Below are 19,380 nucleotides of genomic sequence, written 5' to 3' on the forward strand. Positions count from 1 at the left end.
TATATGTAGCCTCAGGATAGCATTCTAGCTACAAGTTTCTCTCAACTGTCAGGAAAATATACGTTTCTGCATAAAAACTTGGTAATTCTGTCCTACCAGACCTCATGGCAATAAAATGTGTTTTTGTAGTTTTTGTATGGTGAGTTACAGCTCACTTCTTTAGCATTTGTTACATAGGTAGTAACACAATACAGCAGGGATTGTTGCAAAAGGGAAGAATCTGTGAGAAGAAATTGTATAATTTGTACACATTCTGTGCAGAAAGACGCAATGCTGAAGATTTTGGCAACTTACTTCAAATGCTTATAGAAGCCATAATACTTGCCTTTCAAAAAATGATTTATGGGCAGCTGGAATTTACACGCATTGCTTGGAATCTGTGGAATAATCTATATGGTCGTTCATGGCCTTCACAAAGCTGGATGCCTTAAAGCAGAGCTATGAAGAATATGGAAAGCAGACTTAAAAAACATCAGCAAACTTGTGCCAATATTTTTGCCTTTGTCATCAAGCAATGGAAAGACCTTTCTAGTTAAACTGAAGTAATTAAATCTCATTGCTCTCATTAAAAAAAAAAAAGAAAAAAAAAAGAAAAGAAAGGGAATACAACTGTCTGCTGTTGGTCTGAAGAATTGCACCAAGTGAATGTAAATTTTAATTTCATGGTGCAAGTGTTAAGTTATTGCCATCTAAGCTGTCTGCAATGTTACATGAAATCCCACCACATATTAATAATTCTCCTTTTGTTTTGGATAGAAATACCACATGTGTTATGATTTGGAAGTTTTTATGTGCAATTAGAGCCCTGAGAACCACAACAACGTAACCACATTCAATTCACCTAATTGACAGAGAGGAAACTATCATTCCTGGAATGCTTTCTGTCCTTTGGTGTGTCTGTGTCTGCATATGAGTATAAAATGAAACTTATTTTCTCCCACATCCTGCATTAGATGTAGTAGAAACCACTGCTAATTGTTGCAGTTGAAGATAGAGCTGGGTGTTCTGTATTAATCCCAAAACAACTGGTGGAATGTGTGTGTAAATAAAAATCTTCCCTTTTAAACCCCAGAATTTCTTCCTTGCATTTTCTTTGTAATATCCTACTCTATTAGCATGGATTTGTTATCGATTCCTTGTTTTTATAGTGCAGTAGATGGCATTTTTTAAATTGCCAAACTATACAAATCTGAACCATCCTCTTTGATTTAGAAGAAAATATTGATTTTTTCTTTCAGGAGTGCAGAACTAATGATAAACTTCTCAACAATCATTGCTGTAAGTTGCATTAACAAAGAAACAGACAATATATTCACAGAAACACATTTAACATATTTCATTCCAAAATTACCCTTATGATCAACCTTTCTGAGTTCTTTAGATACTTCCTATCATTTCAACTAATGCAGAAGACGTGGAGCATTGTAAAGAGTGAGATGAAAACAGTGATCATTTTAGATGGCTTACCTCAGTATATTCAGGATCATTACAATGAATATTGTACAGATCAATTTTTCTTCCTGGTCTGGATGAGCCAGTTCTTCCAGCAAAGACTTAATAAGCTCCCTCAGCCTGATGCTAACACTGCAAATTCTGACAATAGTTAATGCTATTTATTGGTATGGTCATGTATCAGTATGGAAAATACCCTTTCAGAATGAACAGGGTAAGTCCTTCTACCTGAATTCAGGAAGAACTTTCAGCTGGTAGTATTCTTACTGCTTTACCAGAAATTCTGTCCTTTGAGCTTTGACTAGAAATTGTCAGCAGTTTTCAAAAGAGGAATTTTTACTCAACAAAGTTGCCTTTCTTACTGAAGTAGCATCATTCTTAACACAAAATGCCAACTTTTTAAAATCAGACCTCAGCATTTTGGACTTATTTGTAAATCTAGTAAAATCTATTAAGACATTATATGATAATGATATTGAGATGTTTTCAGCACTTTGTTTGTTTGTTTTGTTTGAGATATTTATAAACTAATAAAGAGAAACAGAAAAGGATGGGAAAAGTAATTAGGTGAGTCTGAAATACTTATGAATCCATCTATTTCTGTTTAGGTGTTTTCTGCTAAAAGAGATTTTCATTTCTCTTCTTTATGGTAGGCTAGAGTAAGCCTTCTAAGGTCCAGTAGATAATACAACACTGAGGTTTCTACATGGCCAGTGGCTCAATACCTCAGCACAGTCTCTCGTCAAGTTACTTGGTGTATTTGTACCCTTTGTGCCTGAACAAGCACACCCATTCTCTCTGGCCCCAAAAGAGCCAATGAGGTGAAATCTAGAAAAGGCCATTAATTCTGCTCTTCTCTCTTTAGGATTTGTGTCCAGAAAGCAAGCTAAGAATTGCAAATCTAATCAAACTTGTATATGCAAGACCTTTTTCCACCTGAACTTCCATCAGAACCCACCAGTTAGGCACACGGGGGAGATTTAGGAGTTCATTTATCCTTGGGAAGCTGGTCTATTGAATCCTATTCAATCTGTGGCAATGAATCCTCTTCAAGAGTCATGGACTCTGAAAATGGGACATAAGCCAGAGTCACTTCAGATCTTCCAATCGTCCTTCTTTCCCTTAAAGGTAATACTGATGTCACAAAAGGAAGGAGGGAATAAAATCTCAAGAAAAGATAATCAGGAGCTTATTCTGAACTGAAAATACAAGAGCAAATAGAGCCATAGCTTCACATTACTGCTTTCTGGACAGCATAAAATGGCAGTAATTCTAAATAATTCAAATAATGGTTGTTTTTAGTAATAAATCAAATACAACTTAATTCAAAGAGCAGCTTAGTATTTTGCCATAGCATCTTTAAATTACTGAAGTACGTTCAAAATTAGCATGTAGAAAGATGTGATTTTGATACTCATCAGCAGGGTCTTACTGATCTTGCAATGAGATAAAATCAAGCCCAAGCACTTACCCATTGAATTCAATAAAAAATAATGCAAATAAATATTAATATATACTTAATTCTTTTCTTTCAGTACTTCCCATGTATAGGCAAACATATTCTACCAGTATTATTTACTGTCTTTCATCTTTATTTGCAGTAATTTCTGGCAGATTTATGAATCTTTTGTCAACATTATGATATTAATATACATTGCAATGCCAACACACGCTAACCAGAACATTTTCTTTTTCTTTGTCAAAGAGTCTGAGGGTTTTTCAAGGATAATTTAATTATGCACTTTGTATTAATGAAAGGAATATGGAATTTGCTCACCCCCTCCCCCCAGTTTGTTACAAGATATTACCTGTATTTGTTAAACACAGTGTATCAACTAGAATTTGCAAAGGGAAGATATCAACCTTAGGAATTCATTCTCCATTTCTGGTATATATTTAAAAATACAAAGTCTTAAGTTTTTGATCAAATAGACTGTCTTGCTAAGTTGAAATGGTATGGAACCTGCACTGACTGTGAATTCACATGTAGAGCCTGAAAATCTGTATATTCATAATGTATATTACAAACAAGCTTTAATGGTGAAGGCCCAACCGTGTAAACAAGCCTTGTTTACACTAGAAGACAATAGGACCCTTCTTTTGTTTCAGAGTTTACATGGTCAGAGGCTGAGACTATTTTTGAAATGTGATGATGTGAATAGACACTAACTACCCTTGTGAAGTTTTTACAATGAATCTTGTAAATAAAGCCCATGACAGAAATGCATAGTGTCTCCAAAGAAACAATTGTGATGTATTTTGGTTGAATAATAACTCAGAATGTTTTATCATCATCTGTTTACATAATAAGTCACAATAACATTTCAAAATATGGTGCATGCATTTTTATGATTGTCTTAAGTGCACATAAGGGAATTGCCACAGCCCAGCATCATAAACTTTGTAAAACTGTCTTGAAGACTGCTTTTTTATCCCCATCCTCTTCTGCTCAAACAAAAATGTGAAGGAAACAGAATACACAAATAGAAGTGCATTAAAATAGTCCCACGTGACTGGCTAAAACAAAAGACAGGAAATTCTTAATAGTGTGGTTATAAACTGAAAAATGCCCATAAATATGGCTTCCTAGCGTCCCAGGTTTATGTTTTCATAATTATTTCACTATCAACATTTTCTTTGTTTATATATATACAAATTACATTGCTCAGCATGCCAAGACCACATTCGCAATCTGAGATCTGGCATACAAACTCTGCTGTCACCGGCTTCTACTTCAGCATTAAAGATGGAACCGAGTGAATTCCCTAGATTTCAGCTCCTGGAAACTTTATGATTTAAGCTTATTTCTAATCTTTAGCAATATTCCATTGTGGAGACTGAGGTCCAGATACAACTTTCAGGAATTACAAGGGAAATCTCAATGAACTCCAGAGATTCCAGGAGAAAAAAAATGTCATTGCAGTTCCAGTAGAAGTGCTGATTACTTTCCAAGTGCTCCAACAAGAGACCTTGTTACCCACAGGAAGCTCCAGAAAGACAACAAAGTGCTCACAGGCCCACACAGTGCAACTTCTGCCAAGATTTCAGGCATCTAGCCCACAGCATAGAGTTCAAACACAAGATTTTTTATGGGGCACCCCTGAGCAAGTGGGGCAAGGGTGTTCTGGGCAGCAAGTTGGCTGGGCTTATTAGCAGAGCTTTAAACTAGATTTGGGGGGAATGGATGTACCTCTGATTGATGGAAGAGAACATGGGAACATTGTCACTCTAGGAAACAACAGGTAAATACTTTTGAATTGTCCCAAAGGAATTAGGAACGGTTCCTCTAAAAAGGTGATGTGGCCAATAGCCCAGCTGAAGTGCCTCTACACCAACACACACAGCATGGGAAACTAGCAGGAGGAGTCAGGAACCACAGTGCAATTAGAAAGAAGTTACGACCTAATTGCTAACGCAGAAATGTGGCGGATGAATCACATAAATGGAACACTGGAACAGAGGGCTACAAGCTCTTCAGAAGAGACAGGCAGTGAAGGAGAGGCAGGGGTGTTGCCTTCTATGTTAAGACATGGATAGATTAAGAAGAGCTGCCTCTGAGAAACCACCACAAACAGCTGTTTGAGAGCTGGTGGGTAAAAGTTAAGGACTGGACCAATAAAGGACACCTTGTGATTGGGGTCCACTACAAGCCAGCTGATCAAGGGGAGCCTGTTGATAAGGCCTTCTTGCTTCAACTACAAGAAGCATCAAGCTCACACACTCTCATCCTGATGGGGGACTTCAACCACCCGGATGTCTGCTGGAAAAGCTACATACGCAACAGGCTGTAAGCAATCCAGGAGATTCCTGGAGGGCATTGAGGATAACTTCCTGGTACAGGTATTAGACAAACCAACCAGAGGAGAAGTGTTACTGGACCTGGTGCTCACCAATGCAGATGAACTCATTAAAGCCGTTAAGATCAGAGGCAGTCTGGGCTGCAGTGACCACACCCTGTTTGAGTTTGTGATCTCAAGGAATATGGGTCTGGCAAAGAGCAAAGTCAGGACCCTGAAATTCCAAAGAGCGCACTTCCAGCTGTTTAAAGAATTAGTGGATGAGATCTCCTGGAACACTGTCCTTAGGGACAAAGGAGCTGAACAGAACTGGCAACTCTTTAAGGGTGCTTTTCTTAGAACGCAACTCTCCATCCCCATGTGTAAGAAAGCAAGCAGGGAAGGCAGGAAATCAACACGGCTGAGCAAGAACCTGCTGGTCAAATTCAGGCACAAGAAGGAAAAGCACAGGCAGTGGAATCAGGGACATGTGGCCTGGGAAGAGTACAGGGAAGCCATCTGGATGTGCAGGAATGGGATCAGGAAAGCCAAGGCACAGATGGAACTGAGCTTGGCAAGGGATGCAAAGAATAACAAGAAGGGCATTGGCCAGAAAAGAAAGGACAAGGAGAGTGCATCCCCTCTGATAAATGAGAAGGGAGAACTGGTAACAACAGACATGGAGAAGGCTGAGGTACTCAACAATTTCTCAGTCTTCACTGCCAGTCAGGCTTCCCACATCTCTTCAGTCACTGAACCTCTAGGCAGGGTCTGGAGGACCAGAGTCCTTTCCACTGTAAGCAAAGAGCAGGTTCAAGACCACCTAATGAAACTAAACAAGTGCAAGTCTATGAAACCCAATGACATGCATCCCAGGGACCTGCGAGAACTGGCTGAGGTAGTTGCCAAGCCTCTCCACGTCATGACAGTCAGGTGAAGCCCCCAGTGACTGCAAAAAGGGAAACATCACTCCCATTTTTAAAAAGGGTAGAAAGTAGGATGCAGTGAGCCTCACCTCTGTGCCTGGGAAGATCATGGAACAGATCCTCTTGGAAGCAATGTCAAGGCACATACATGACAAGGAGGTGATCCAAGACAGCCACCATGGCTTCAGCAAGTGCAAATCATGTCTTGTGGCCTTCTATGATGGAATGACTGCTTCAGCTGACAAGGGAAGACCTACTGATGTAATCTACCTAAACTTCTACAAGACCTTTGACATGGTCCCACATGACATCCTGCTCTCCAGATTGGAGAGAGAGAGATTTGAAGGGCAGACCATTCAGTGGATAAGGAATTGGCTGATGGCTCTACCCAGAGAGCTGTGGTCAACATCTCTATGTCCAGGTGGAGGACAATGACAAGTGGTGTCCCTCATGGGTCTGCCTTGAGACCGGTGCTGTTTAATGTGTTTTATCAATGGCATAGACAATGGGATCAAGTGTATCCTCAGCAAGTTTGCAGACAACAGCAGGCTGAGTGTTGCAGTTGACACAGCAGAAGGAAGGGATGCCATCCAAAGGGACCTGCACAAACTAGATGTTCAACATGTCCAAGTGCAAGGTGCTGCATCCAGGTCAGGGCAGTCCCAGACAGGAGCACAGAATGGAAGAACTCATTGAGAACAGCCCTGCAGAGAACGACTCGGGGGTTCTGGTGTACAAAAAGCTTGACATGAGCCAGCAGTGCGCGCTTGAAGCCCAGAAGGCCAACTGCATCCTGGGCTGCATTAACAGAAGAGTGGCCAGGAGGGAAGGGAGGAGATTGTCCCCTTCTGCTCTGCCCTTGTGAGGCCCCAATTGGAGTACTGCATCCAGGTATGAGGCCCCCAGCACAAGAAGGATGTGGATCTGTTAGAGCAGGTCCAGAGAAGGGCCACAAAGATGATCAGAGGGCTGGAGCACTTCTGCGAAGAAAGGCTGAGAGAGCTGGAGCTGTTCAGCTTGAAGAAGAGAAGGTTTCCCAGGAGACCTCATTGCAGCTTTTCCATACTTAGAGGGGGCTTACAAAAAAAGATGGAGAGCAACTTTTTTTACGTGGGCAGATAATGATAGGACAAGGGTAAATAAACTAAAAGAAGGGGGATTTACATTAGACATTAGGAGGAAATTCTTTACTCAGAGTGTGGTGAGGCACTGGAAAATGTTGCCCAGAGAGGTTGTGGATGCCCCATCCCTGGAGGCATTCAAGACCAGGTTGCAAGAGGCCTTTAGCAACCTTATCTAGTGGATGGCATCCCTTCCCAAGGCAGGGAGGTTAGAACTAGATGATCCCTTCCAACCCAAGCCATTCTATGATTCTATGATTGTATAGCTGTTACCTACAGAGAAGATATGATAGGTCAATTACGTGAGAAGACTAACAAAGAAAATACAAACATTGCAGAGGATTTTAAAATCTAACTCATAATACTGAAATTCAAACAATGCTGGCCTATGGAGTTTAGGCACTCTGTCCCAGAAAAAGACTGGATATTTCCTTCCATTTAACCTCCACAGGTCACTAGATGAATTCAGCTGTTCATTCAAAGGCTCTTTTTTTGTTCGAACATGACCACTGACAAAGATGAGATGGTAATGTTGCTGCATAGCATCATAGTTCTACAGTGTAATGAAAAATAGGCAAACAAGTTGTGTGGGGCAAAGACAAAGACTTCCTCCATACACATTCCTCTTTTCTTACCTATCTCCATGAATCTCAGTCACTTTTGCAGTTGTAGTGCACAACACCTGCATAGCTATGTAGACCAGCATGGGACCCACCTGGGTAAGGTGTGTCTTCTCAGAAATTAGTTTTAAATGCGTAAGATCAAAAGAGAAGTAAAAAGTCTTCTACTTCTGAAAGGTTCCCAGTTTTACTGGCACATGCTATGTGTGTCTGAGTGCTCTTTTAAGGTCTCAGGTATGAGCTAACACTCCCACTTATCTTCTTGATCCCCAGAGTACTTAAGTCAGATGGAGGTACATGCCTGCTTAGCCCTGGGCCTTTCTGAGAATGGCCAGAACAGAGTACCACATGCCCTGGAAAAGCTTCAGAGCAAACATGGAAGTCAATTATGTTTAAAGGACACCAAGGTCAGGCAGCCACTGAATACAAGGTTTTCAAGTCACAATTTCAACATAGGCATTTTAAACCTCCCTGTGTTCTGTTTTAGGTGTGGTTTTTTTTTGACCCTGACCTGTTGCTGATTTGGGAAATGTAAAAGTATGAAGATATGTCTCCCACATCTAATGTTGCTTCTTCGCTGCTAATGAAGAAGTAAGCAATGACACTTAAATTCTACACCAAATGAACACAGCTAGAGCATGAAGTCTGTTCCAGTTCTAAAAAGGTGCAATTTTTTACATGGAATGCTTCTGAATCCTTTTTTTTTTTTTTTTTTTTTTTTACCAGAAAGACTTTCTGACATGTATCCTCCACTTTAAAGTTATTTCTCATACAGTTGCATTCTTAAGGCAAAAAGATCAAAAGGATAGATAGGTTCAGAGCACAAGCTGCAAACTAGCTAGATTTCAAGGTGATTGACAATATTTGAATCCTGTTCTGACAAACTATACAAATGACTAAAGAAGATGGATTCTTCAGTTGACTCTTTTTAAACAAATTTCTACCACAGAACTAGACATATCTTATGGCAAAGGAGAGGGTTTGGGCTCTGAACAGTTATGCAACCACCACTGTGTCTCACAAACAGAAGCACATACAAATAGAAGCCTTGTATTTATTTTCTTTGGTAAATCCAGACTTGTGCCTACAACTACTCTTTTTATCCCAGTTCAGTTTCTATCCACTTGGCCTCTGTGTTAATCATTTTCCCCAGCCATATAATTTCCTGATAGTTCACCAGCAGGGTTATTGGACAACAAAAATACTACTCATGGCCATATGAATGGAGCCTACGTACAGTGTTGTAACATACACGTTTCCTATATGATTGCAGCATTCTTGATACAGAACTTCCTTTTGCTTATTTATGAAAAGCTGCATAATCTGTCAAGGCATGTAGCAGTCTGCGTAAACTGTTTTTTCTCAGGCCAGCATTTAATAGGATGTTTGCAGAGCATCCAATTTATACATGAAAAGGAACCAGTTTGTCCTCTTAGGTCAACCAGTTGATCACTCCATCTGCCAGAATTTTTCATAATGTTTTATTTTATTTTCTTGTGGGAAAATAAAATCTTTAATGAAAACTTGAATTCCTTATCAATTTAATGCCAAGTGCATCATATTGTTCTGTTGAGTTCTATAGGATGGTTCAAAAGATTACACAACACTGAGGTGAGACAATAACAGACTTTAATGACAGAATATTTCCTCATTTAAATTTACCCAGATATTCATTTCCTCTCTGTTCTTGGTGTTTATGTGCATCAAATATTTGAAAACAGTTATGCTCCTTATGAGTCACTTAATTAACCTACAATGTACATATTTTACTCCTTTAATCTTTCTTCATAAATCAATTTCTCTATCCCCCATAATCATGCATGTTAGTCCTCTCTGAACTCCCTCCAATACCAAAACCTTTCATTTCTGCTTTCATTTTGGCTGTTGGATCCTTTGCTTTAAAAGTTGATCATTTTAAATTTAGTTAAGTTCACGATGCAAATGCTAAAAATAATACAATGAAATTTTATAGAAATAAAAAAACTCATAATAGTAAAAATATTTCCCACTTTTCCATAAGTTTCAGCATATAGCAAACATAACCCACTAAAACTGAAGTATATTATGAGCTCTGCCTCCTTTTCTTTTGCAATTTATGTTGGGTTTTCATAGTACAAAACAGTATCCTTACTACATTAAAATTCAGGATGAGAGTTATTTCAACTGTCATTCAGATTCTACTGATCATTCAATGCATCTCTCAATGCTTAAAGCCCGATTGGTTTATTTTAGATTGCTAACTCAGAACAGAATGAATCACAGCATTACTTTTGCCGGGTATGAAGAGAGTCTAAGACATTCAGAACCTGAGCTCACATGAACCTGTGTTATCAGAGGTTTGCACACCCAGACTTTTGTGTCTAGTCAGATGAATCTCAGTCTCATGTCCTCTTTCATATCATATGACTTGAAACATGGGAGGACCAAAGAAGGCCCACTACTCTGTAGTAAAATATAATTCTTCCTCCAAACTAGGTTAGTTAAAGTAGTGTATTTATCTAGAGACCTCCAGGGTTTTCAGTGTAAGTGCAGCTTTGTGCCTAACTGCAGTCTAGACAATGCATAGATGGGAAAGTTCTCAGTAATTAGATATCAAGACCCCCCAAGGCATTACATCATTCTCTCAAGGAACAGAGTACTCAAGAAGTTAGCATGAGAGTAAAATTTACACAGAGACGCATACACACTATGTAATTAGAAGATTAAGGTAAAATTAAGACACCGCCTTTGGGAAAGTCTGTCTCTTAATTGGCAGAAAGATGATTAAACCTGCCACGTCAGATACTTTAGCAAAATTGCAGATCTTAAGAAAACAAACTCCTATTTATAATTCTCATCCTCTTAACTCCTAAAGAAGAGCTGATAAACTAGTGCATTTCTTGTCAAAAGCATCGTGATCAAAAAAAAAAAAAAAAAAAAGCTGCTTTTAATCAGCCCCTCCAATAATCTTAAGGTAGGTTTTCCTTCTTGTGATAAAATATTGTTCCTCAGGGAAATATTTACTTCCTAGGAGCTTCTGTCAAATATTTTTTCCTAACCAACAAGCATAAGAATTTTAACTGGAAGTAATCTACAAACCACTTACAGCATTCATGAGTTAATGCCCATTAACTCCAGTTAGCAGAGCCACCTCATTCCAACCTCAGTGGTTCAGAAGATCTGCGTCTCTGCAGGGCTGTGCTCCTGGAAGCATGTGGAGGCATAAGAAGTTGCTGAATGACTACAGGACTCAAGAAGTAATTCTGTCATTTCTGTGGAGCTCAGAGTCAATACAATGCTTTCTCAGAAGAGGTTTTGAAATAACACTGTGAGCTTCTGAGGAAACTGCAGCAATGTGATGGGAGATGTGTGAACCTTTTCTGTAAACAGCAGGGAGTCAACCTGGCAAAGGGTGGTGGGACTTATTTTGCTGGTAAAATATTTTCCTACATGAAAGATATTTTTTTCTTCCTTAACAGTTTATCACTTCTGGAAGTGATAAAACAAATGGTAGTGCAACATTTTTCAGGGTTTGTTCAGACTTTTGGGCACCTGGCAATATGTTTTCTGTATTATTATTTCTATATCATTTCAGTGGACTGAAAAAATAATCCACTATTCTAACAGTAATAACAATCAACTTTCTTCTTGCATAAGATTCTGCCTTTTTCTACTTTCTTTTCCTATTTAATCTATGAAGCTGTTTATGTGATAAATGACAAGTCAGACCATTCAATTAAAATAAAATACCAGTAATGGAATATATTTTTTTCACTGTTTTAAAGTCTTTCATAGATAGAAATGGTTGAAAATAAACATATTTTGAAATATTGGCTTGTGCTTATTTTCCACTTCTATTTTAAGAATATATACCAAGAAAAAAAAAGGTTGGAGAGACAAAACGGTAAAAATAATAACCCTCAAATACTCATGAGACCCTGAAAGATTTGAAGTTTGACAAAAACATTGCAGTTTCTTTAAGAAAAAAAAAAGGCTTAGTAGATTTTTAAAAAAAATATTATGAACCTACTATAGAAATTCCTCTCATTTATCATATTCCATCATAAAATCAAAATCTACTTTAACAATATTTATTTTCTCTAATCTGTCTGTGTAAGTTAGATTTGCAGTATTTTTGTCTCCCACATTTTCAGAAATGAACAATTTTTTATCATATCAGCTGTTTCCATGGGAGTCCCCAGTTTCAAATGTTTTAAGGACACTTCATTTCCCTTCTGCATTCTTTCATTCATTCCTCATTGTTACGTCATAGCTAGAATCATTCTCTTTGCTGGTTTTGATTCCATCTTAAAGGATGGGTGTGTGTCCAAATTTGAAGTGTCCCTACTGACAGCTGTGGTGGTTTCACACTGATGGGCAGCTGAACTCCAACACACTACTCTCTCACTCCCGCTTCTCAAAGGAACAGGGGGAGAAAATATGATGAAAAAGGGCTCAAGATTTGAGATGAGGACTGGGAGATTGCTCACCAGTGATCATCATAGGCCAAACAGACTCAATAAAGGGAGATTCATGTAATTTGTTGCCTATTACTAACAGACTAGAGCAGTGAGAAACTAAACGCAAACTAAAAATACTTCTCCCCCTCCTTCCACCCACCCACCCTCTTCTACTACTACCCCCAGGCGGCGCAGGGGAACAAGGAATGGGGACTGTGGTCAGTCTGTGACACTTCATCCCTGCTGTTCCTTCACAGTCACTCTCTGCCCCTGCTCCACGTGGGGTCCCTCCCATGGGATGCCATCCTTCCCAAACTGCGCCTGCGGGGGCTGCCCACAGGCAGCAGCTCCTCAAAAACTGCTCCACCGTGGCTCTGTACCACGGGGTCCATCCATCCCCCAGGAGCAAACTGCTCCAGCACGGGTCCCCCACGGGCGGCAGATCCCCCCAGACCCCCTGCTCCTGTGTGGGCTCCTCTCCACGGGCTGCAGCTCCAGCCCAGGGCCTGCTCCTGCGGGGGCTCTCCATGGGCTGCAGCCTCCTCCAGGCCACATCCACCTGCTCCACCGGGGGCTCCTCCATGGGCTGCAGCGTGGAGATCTGCTCCATGTGGGACCCATGGGCTGCAGGGGGACAGCCTGCTCCACCAGGGGCCTCTCCACAGGCCACAGGGGAACTTCTGCTCCATGCCTGGAGCACTTCCTGCCCACCTGCACTGACCTTGGGGGCTGCAGGGCTGGTTTTGTACAGCAGTTTTTTTTCTCCTTCCTTCAACCTGCTCTCACAGAGGCCCAAACAGCAGCGCTCATAGTTCAGCAATGGCCAGAGGCAGGTCCCTTTTGGAGCCGTCTGGTGCTGGCTCTGATCTGACATGGGGCAGCTGCTGTGCTTTGCTCACAGAAGCCACCCCTGCATTTTCCCCCCCATTTCCTCCCCCTCCCCCCCCACTAAACCCTTGCCACGTAAACCCAGAACACCAGCATGCAAAATACATTGGAAGTGTTACATGCACCATGCATGGAATCTGGATATGTATAAAGGACAAGGAGCCCACAATCCTTTTCAATGAACTTTATGAACTACTTGATTTCATCTGCACTAGGAAGATATCTACAACTGTTTGAATCAAAGACAATTTCAGATTCTAGGTGTGGTTGGGAAAAGCCAAAGAATAGCATCAGATATAGTCACTGATTTTTAGAAAAAATAAACACAATGTGTAAAACTTCTTTGCACAGGAACTGAAAAACACAAGTATGGTGTTCAAGTAGAGAATTAATAAAGAGAATAAACTGACCCTCAGACTAGTGAATTTGTTTTTTGTTGTTGTTGTTGTTTGTTTGTTTTTGCTTTTCTACAAGGACATAGATATATAAAACAAAGCATTTAACAAGTTTTTATTTATCATCATACAGTCTATACTTAGGATTGAAAAGATAGCAAAAATAAAAGCAGAGTTTGGTTTTGATCTGGGTACAGCTAAGAGTTTGCAACTGGAGCTAAGCTGTAGCATAGCAATATGTACTATAGTAAAGAGACAAAATAAAGTGATGTAAAAATACATGTTGAGCATGCGTCAAGTACATTCAGGACTTCATCGCACCTAATTCTAAGTGTTCAAGAATAGTAAATGATTAACAGTGATGCAAAAGGAAATACAAGAAAATCAAAAAGGAATCCTAGAGGATTCAAGCAAACAAAAAACAAATAAAACAGAAAGTTAAAAAACAGATAAGGAGAGCAAAATAGAGAAAGATTTTACAAAAGAGTATGAAATTAGAGCAAAACCTTTCAAGCAGGCATAAAAACAAAAGGTCACTGAAGAACAGAATAAGGACTAAAGAGAATCGTTTTTAAGGTATGAGGTAAAAATGCTGGAAAATTTAAACAAATTCGTCACATAGCTGTTCAGAAAGAAAAAATATAGTCTGTTGGCAGAGCTGTACACATATATGCATACCTTTCCTGAGGCAGTAGAAGGAAAAAACACCAAAGTAAACAGATACTGTTTCTGAAATATTACAGATGACAATCTTAGCATGTATCAGATGAAATAGTTCCTCAGTGTTAAAGCATATACATTTCAGAATTCACAGAAAGGGACAAAAACAGCATCACTCTTCACAAGAGTAAGTTACATCACTTCACCATTCAAATAACTTTTGCAGAATGTGCTTTGAAGTCAGCTGGGCTGCTCACATGAGTGACAACACTGGGACTACAGAGAAAAAGAAGTTTTAGTGAATTTAAAGAAAAACTAATAGAACATTTGCAGGAGGGAGCTGTGTAAGGAAGGGCCCCATGAAACCATGCCTCTGAATGCGTGCCTCTGAAGAATGAAGGACTGGGTTCAACTCAGAGAAACACCGTGTGTTTCTGGCATGCTTTAGTGAAACCTTCTACTCAGGAAAATAATTTTATTCAAGACCAAACATAGAAATTCATAGTCATAAGAGTGATATATTACTAAAACAAAAGAGCGGAGTTAAATTCAGCAAATTATGGTGCAATAGCTATTGCAGTGAGAGTGAGAAATTCATCTAATGAAAACCAGAAGTTTCAGCTCTGAACAAAAAGTGATGAACTCTTGTAGCTTGGGTTCAAGTTTAAATTCTTACAAGTAACCACCATTGTATGCTAAAGGTAACCCTCTGTCATATTTTTAACTACATATACAGTTCAGTAACTTCAGTCTAAAAATTTCAAAACACAGATGTATTTTCAGCCAAAACAAAGCCAGAGCCAGCATCAATTTTAATTCTTTTCACTAAGTATTGTTTTGGCCATGAGAGTATGTGTAAAATGGATGTGGCTGAAGCCACAATGGCCTATAGGGTTTATAGGATGAATATGTTGCTGAAGAAGAATTTGCATGGCTAAACCTTTTTTTTTTTTTTTCCTAGCTGTAGACCTTCCTGTGGCAAAGCTATTTCTCTCTCTCTCCATATATTCCCTAAAAAGCTTTGCCCTCTGGCTGAAGACATTCCAGGAGAGTCATGTTTGCTTTTCGCTTGTTGCCTGAATATCCTTGTCTTCTCTGGGGAGAGGACAGTCATGTTGGCTGGATGCTTCTCTCTGCATCTATGGAGAGACAGTAAAGGTGCCGTCTGGAAAGTACCTGTGTTCTAGGAGGTGAGAAACTGGCTCGGGCTGCTTGATTTCACCTCTGTTCAGAGAAACAGATCTTTGAACTTTCTTATAAATACTTTTGCTTCAATGAAGCAGATTGACTCCACCATTAATCTTTCCACCAGAGAAATAACCCAAACTTCCAAACCTTTAACCAGACAATTGCATCAAGAGCAGTCAGAAAACAAAGGATAAAGCAGTGACTAAAAACAACCACTAACACATTAAGTATACATAGGGTCTACTAGCCTATGGATCAGTTTTAACCTGACAGTTATTAAATCCTTGGTGCTGAGCAAAATAAATTACCAACACAATACATGCAAAGCAAATAAATCCCTTAACATTACTCTGTGTCCTCTGTCTACTGAGATACCAAAAATATGTGTTTCTAGTCTATGAAATACAACAGTGATAAGTACAATGTACATCTACCTACAAACAATGTGTATCTACAAACAAACAAGCAATATTCAGAGGAAGAATTATTAAGCAGCTTTTATGATTATTAAAAGCATTTCCCAATTTAAAAAAAAAAAAAAAAAAAAAAAAACTCTACCTACAGAGTCATCTGAAGAGAAGGAAACAAAATATTAAAAGGGCAAACAAAATTGGCATTCCGCTTTTCAACTGGTTAGCAAGTCAGTTATCTGTAAAGGGTGACTGCATGTTCAAAACCTACAGAAACAGCTTGTGCACATATAAAGCTGGTCAAAAAAATCATGTAAAGCATTTCTCACTAAGAAGTGCCTGAAGTAAAACAAAATTTAAAAACTGAAGCTATCAAGTGACACATTTTGGTGTTTTTAACATACTTTTAACTTTAACATACTTTTTCAGGACAGAAAAGGTGGTTGCCTCTTTTCATTTGGTATATCTCCAGAGTCACACACTCAACAGTCCAAATCCCAATGTATTTCACTAAGATGAACCTTGAAGCTACCCCCACTTCTTTCATCCTCATACTATGCTGTTTTCAAGAGTAAATTTCTCTGTATCTCACCAACTGAAGCTGATCCTTCTCATACAAATAATGAAGAAAAAGGATAGTGTATGTACAATAGCTCAAAAAATCAACTGTCCAAGAGGTTACTTGGTTTTATTCTATGATATTTTCATGTCTAGAGTGTTACAACTTACACAGATATTGAAAGAAACCTGAGAATAAAAGATATTTTGGGTTAGTGTGTAAATATTTTATACAATTGTCAATGAACTGAAAAAAAAACAACAGATATTTATAGAGATCTGACGTCTTGTGTATCATGCTCCTTTCTTTATTATAATTATTTTTTCTATTCTATTCTAAAATTTTATTCCAGAATATTGCACAAAGAGCAGAGGTGAAGATTTGTTCCATTAGAAAGCTGCTTCTTAACTCACATGTTAACTGAGGTTACCAAGTGCCTCTTTATGAACTCTTCATCTCTTGCTGAAAGGTAAAGTTGACATGCCCAAGAGTTAGTGGGCATTTTAGAGTTTTCCATTATTTCTAAGGCTTTATATCTGCCTAATTATAGCTAATTAGTACCATTTAGGGGACATAGGAGAGAAGCAATGATTTCCTTCCTCACCACATGGTCACAGAGTGCATATGGGAGACCAAAGTCTAGAAGGACTGTGATTATGACCCATTCTCATTATATGTTTCCATTCAAAGATTTTTATATTATGTGAATGAATATTTAAAGTGAAATTATGGTATTCAATGGCAAATTACAACTAGATATGACCAAGAGAGGATTAAGCCCATCATTTTGCTTAAGAGCTCAGATGGCTGGAGTAATTGGATGATAGCTGTAGGGCATCCTTTTGGTCTATAATTAGGTCATTTCTTTCTCATCCCCTCACGGTGTGTATAATTACAAATTAATTTGAAATCCCACTGTGAGTAAAGAAAATCAGTTTAATATAATGGAAGTGCAAAAGCCACAGGATATTACTTTTTTAAAGATTTTTAGTGTTTATGCCAAAATACTCAGTCCTAGCCCAAAGTTACATCCCTATGGACTGCAAGGCTTATATTTGGTTTCTTTGTTCATTTTTATGCATACATGGATAAATATTCTGTTTTAAAATAAATTACATTTCATAGTACCATACTTTGCTCCAGTCTGTCAGTAAGCGTCAACAGCAGAATAGGTAGGGGAAAGAAATGAAAACCAGCCGTGAGAGTTTTGATAGGCAAAATTACCTTCAGCAAACTTGTAGACAGCTCCCAACATGGTCAGCCATTTTGTTCTTTAGTCCTGCCATTATTTCCTTGCCATTGAAAACATATCTTCCTGCTTCTACCCTGAAAGCGTTAAATGTTGCACAGCCCTAGCTAGCATACCTGCTCCTGTATGCGGCGGGAGTTCACTGTTTCATCTCCTGGCTGAGGTATGCTGCTGGCAAGTTCCGCTTTCCTTCCTTTATCACAACACTGTGGTTGGATGCATCAGACCTCCTGCCTGCCTTAACGTTGATACAGGTAAAAACATGCACTTCTGTCAAATGGATAACCCCAACCAGATCCGTAGAGGCAATGTTTTGACTTGCTGAACTTCCTGTTTCACTCAAGGGACAAATGTGTTTTCATCTCTCCCCAGAAATCTTGAAAGGGGTCGGTAAGAGCGTCCCAGGTGTGATCTGAGCACAGGTGACGTCAACAGCAAGCCGGGGGCTGTGCGGGGTGCTCAGCTGGGGGGAAGAGCAGAAGAAAAGACTGTCAGTGCAGAGAACAAGGGTATTGAGATCTGATCATATTTGTAGGTGTGTTGTAAAAAACTGTAGAACATCCCATGCCGTTAGCATGATAAGATTAGACTTCTGGCAGGAAAAAAAAAAAAAAAAAAGAAATGAAAGGAAAAGAACTGCTTAGATATAAGTTCCAAAGTTCATTAAGAGGGTTCTTCACTGCATAGCTCCAAAGCTAAGATGTGCTGGGGCATGTGAAAAAATAGGGAGGTGTTAAAAAGCTACCCAGCTTATTAGTTTTCAAAAACAGTTCAAAGTCCTAGTCTTGGATTATTCAGACTGTGACCTCCAGGCCTATTTTTGATACCATAAAAACTGTATTCAGGAAGGAAGGAAGAGATTGTCAAAAAGGAAATAACTTCTGTTTAATCTAATAACGTCTTGGTAACAATATTTTTTTTCTTTTACATAAAAACATTCATTTGCAGATCTCAATGTATTTTTTATATTTGAAAAAAAATTAAATCACAGAAAAGAAGAAAAACCTGGAGCAATCAGCTAGAAATAAGAGGCAGAGAAAGAGATTTCGATGCATGTCTTGCTTGCAGAAGCACTATAATGCAATAAAATAATCTAGTCTTCTCATCCTGGAAAAAAAAAAAAAAAAAAAAAAAAGGTATGCTAATAGGATATATCCATCAAGATGTTTTTGGAGAGGTAATGTCACTCTGTAACTTTTGAAACCAGAAGTACTTCAAAATTTCCACATGAAACTGAATAAGTTAAACATTTCATTTCAAAATTTTAATTTGAGCATATTTTTAAAAATCAAATTCTAAACCATATTTTTCCAACTAAATCTCATTTACTACTTGGAAATTTTGCTTTAGAAAATTTTCAACCTTTTCTGTGTAGCTCCTAGGTACATGTGAAGGTAATATAGGAAAAAAATAAATATCTAGATAACAGAATTATCTGTTCTAAATATATTTTTTCTTGCTGCTGTTATTAAAACACTATATGAATCATAAAACAAAGTTGTGACAGCCATACAAATAATACACTTCAATGATAAGTCTTCTATAGGGAAAATCTATTAGTGTCATACCGATCTACTACTTACAGGTATTCACTTACCCAGCCATGACTTGACTTTTAAAACTAAATTATTCTGATTAGCAGAGACTGGAGGCTATCAGTGAGAGTTCTTATACAAAAATAAATACAAGGGCCAAAA

The 19,380-nt window shown here is 38.7% G+C and overlaps 1 long non-coding RNA gene across 12 annotated transcripts in view; it reads right to left on the reverse strand.

Moving 5' to 3' along the window:
- Nucleotides 1-13,715: 13,715 nt before the first annotated feature.
- The window catches only part of LOC118247335 (uncharacterized), a 35,934-nt gene continuing 30,269 nt past the window's right edge, over nt 13,716-19,380 (reverse strand). For 7 of the 12 annotated variants that reach the window (XR_007707815.1, XR_007707812.1, XR_004778389.2 and 4 more), the window contains one exon: nt 15,508-18,146. This is a non-coding gene — a long non-coding RNA (uncharacterized LOC118247335). Of the gene's footprint in view, nt 18,147-19,380 lie in introns of all 12 variants that reach the window. The other 5 variants (XR_004778386.2, XR_004778388.2, XR_004778387.2 and 2 more) reach the window with 2 other exon arrangements.

Source organism: Cygnus atratus, chromosome 2 (genome assembly GCF_013377495.2).
Source record: "Cygnus atratus isolate AKBS03 ecotype Queensland, Australia chromosome 2, CAtr_DNAZoo_HiC_assembly, whole genome shotgun sequence".
NCBI classification, from domain to species: Eukaryota; Metazoa; Chordata; class Aves; order Anseriformes; family Anatidae; genus Cygnus; species Cygnus atratus.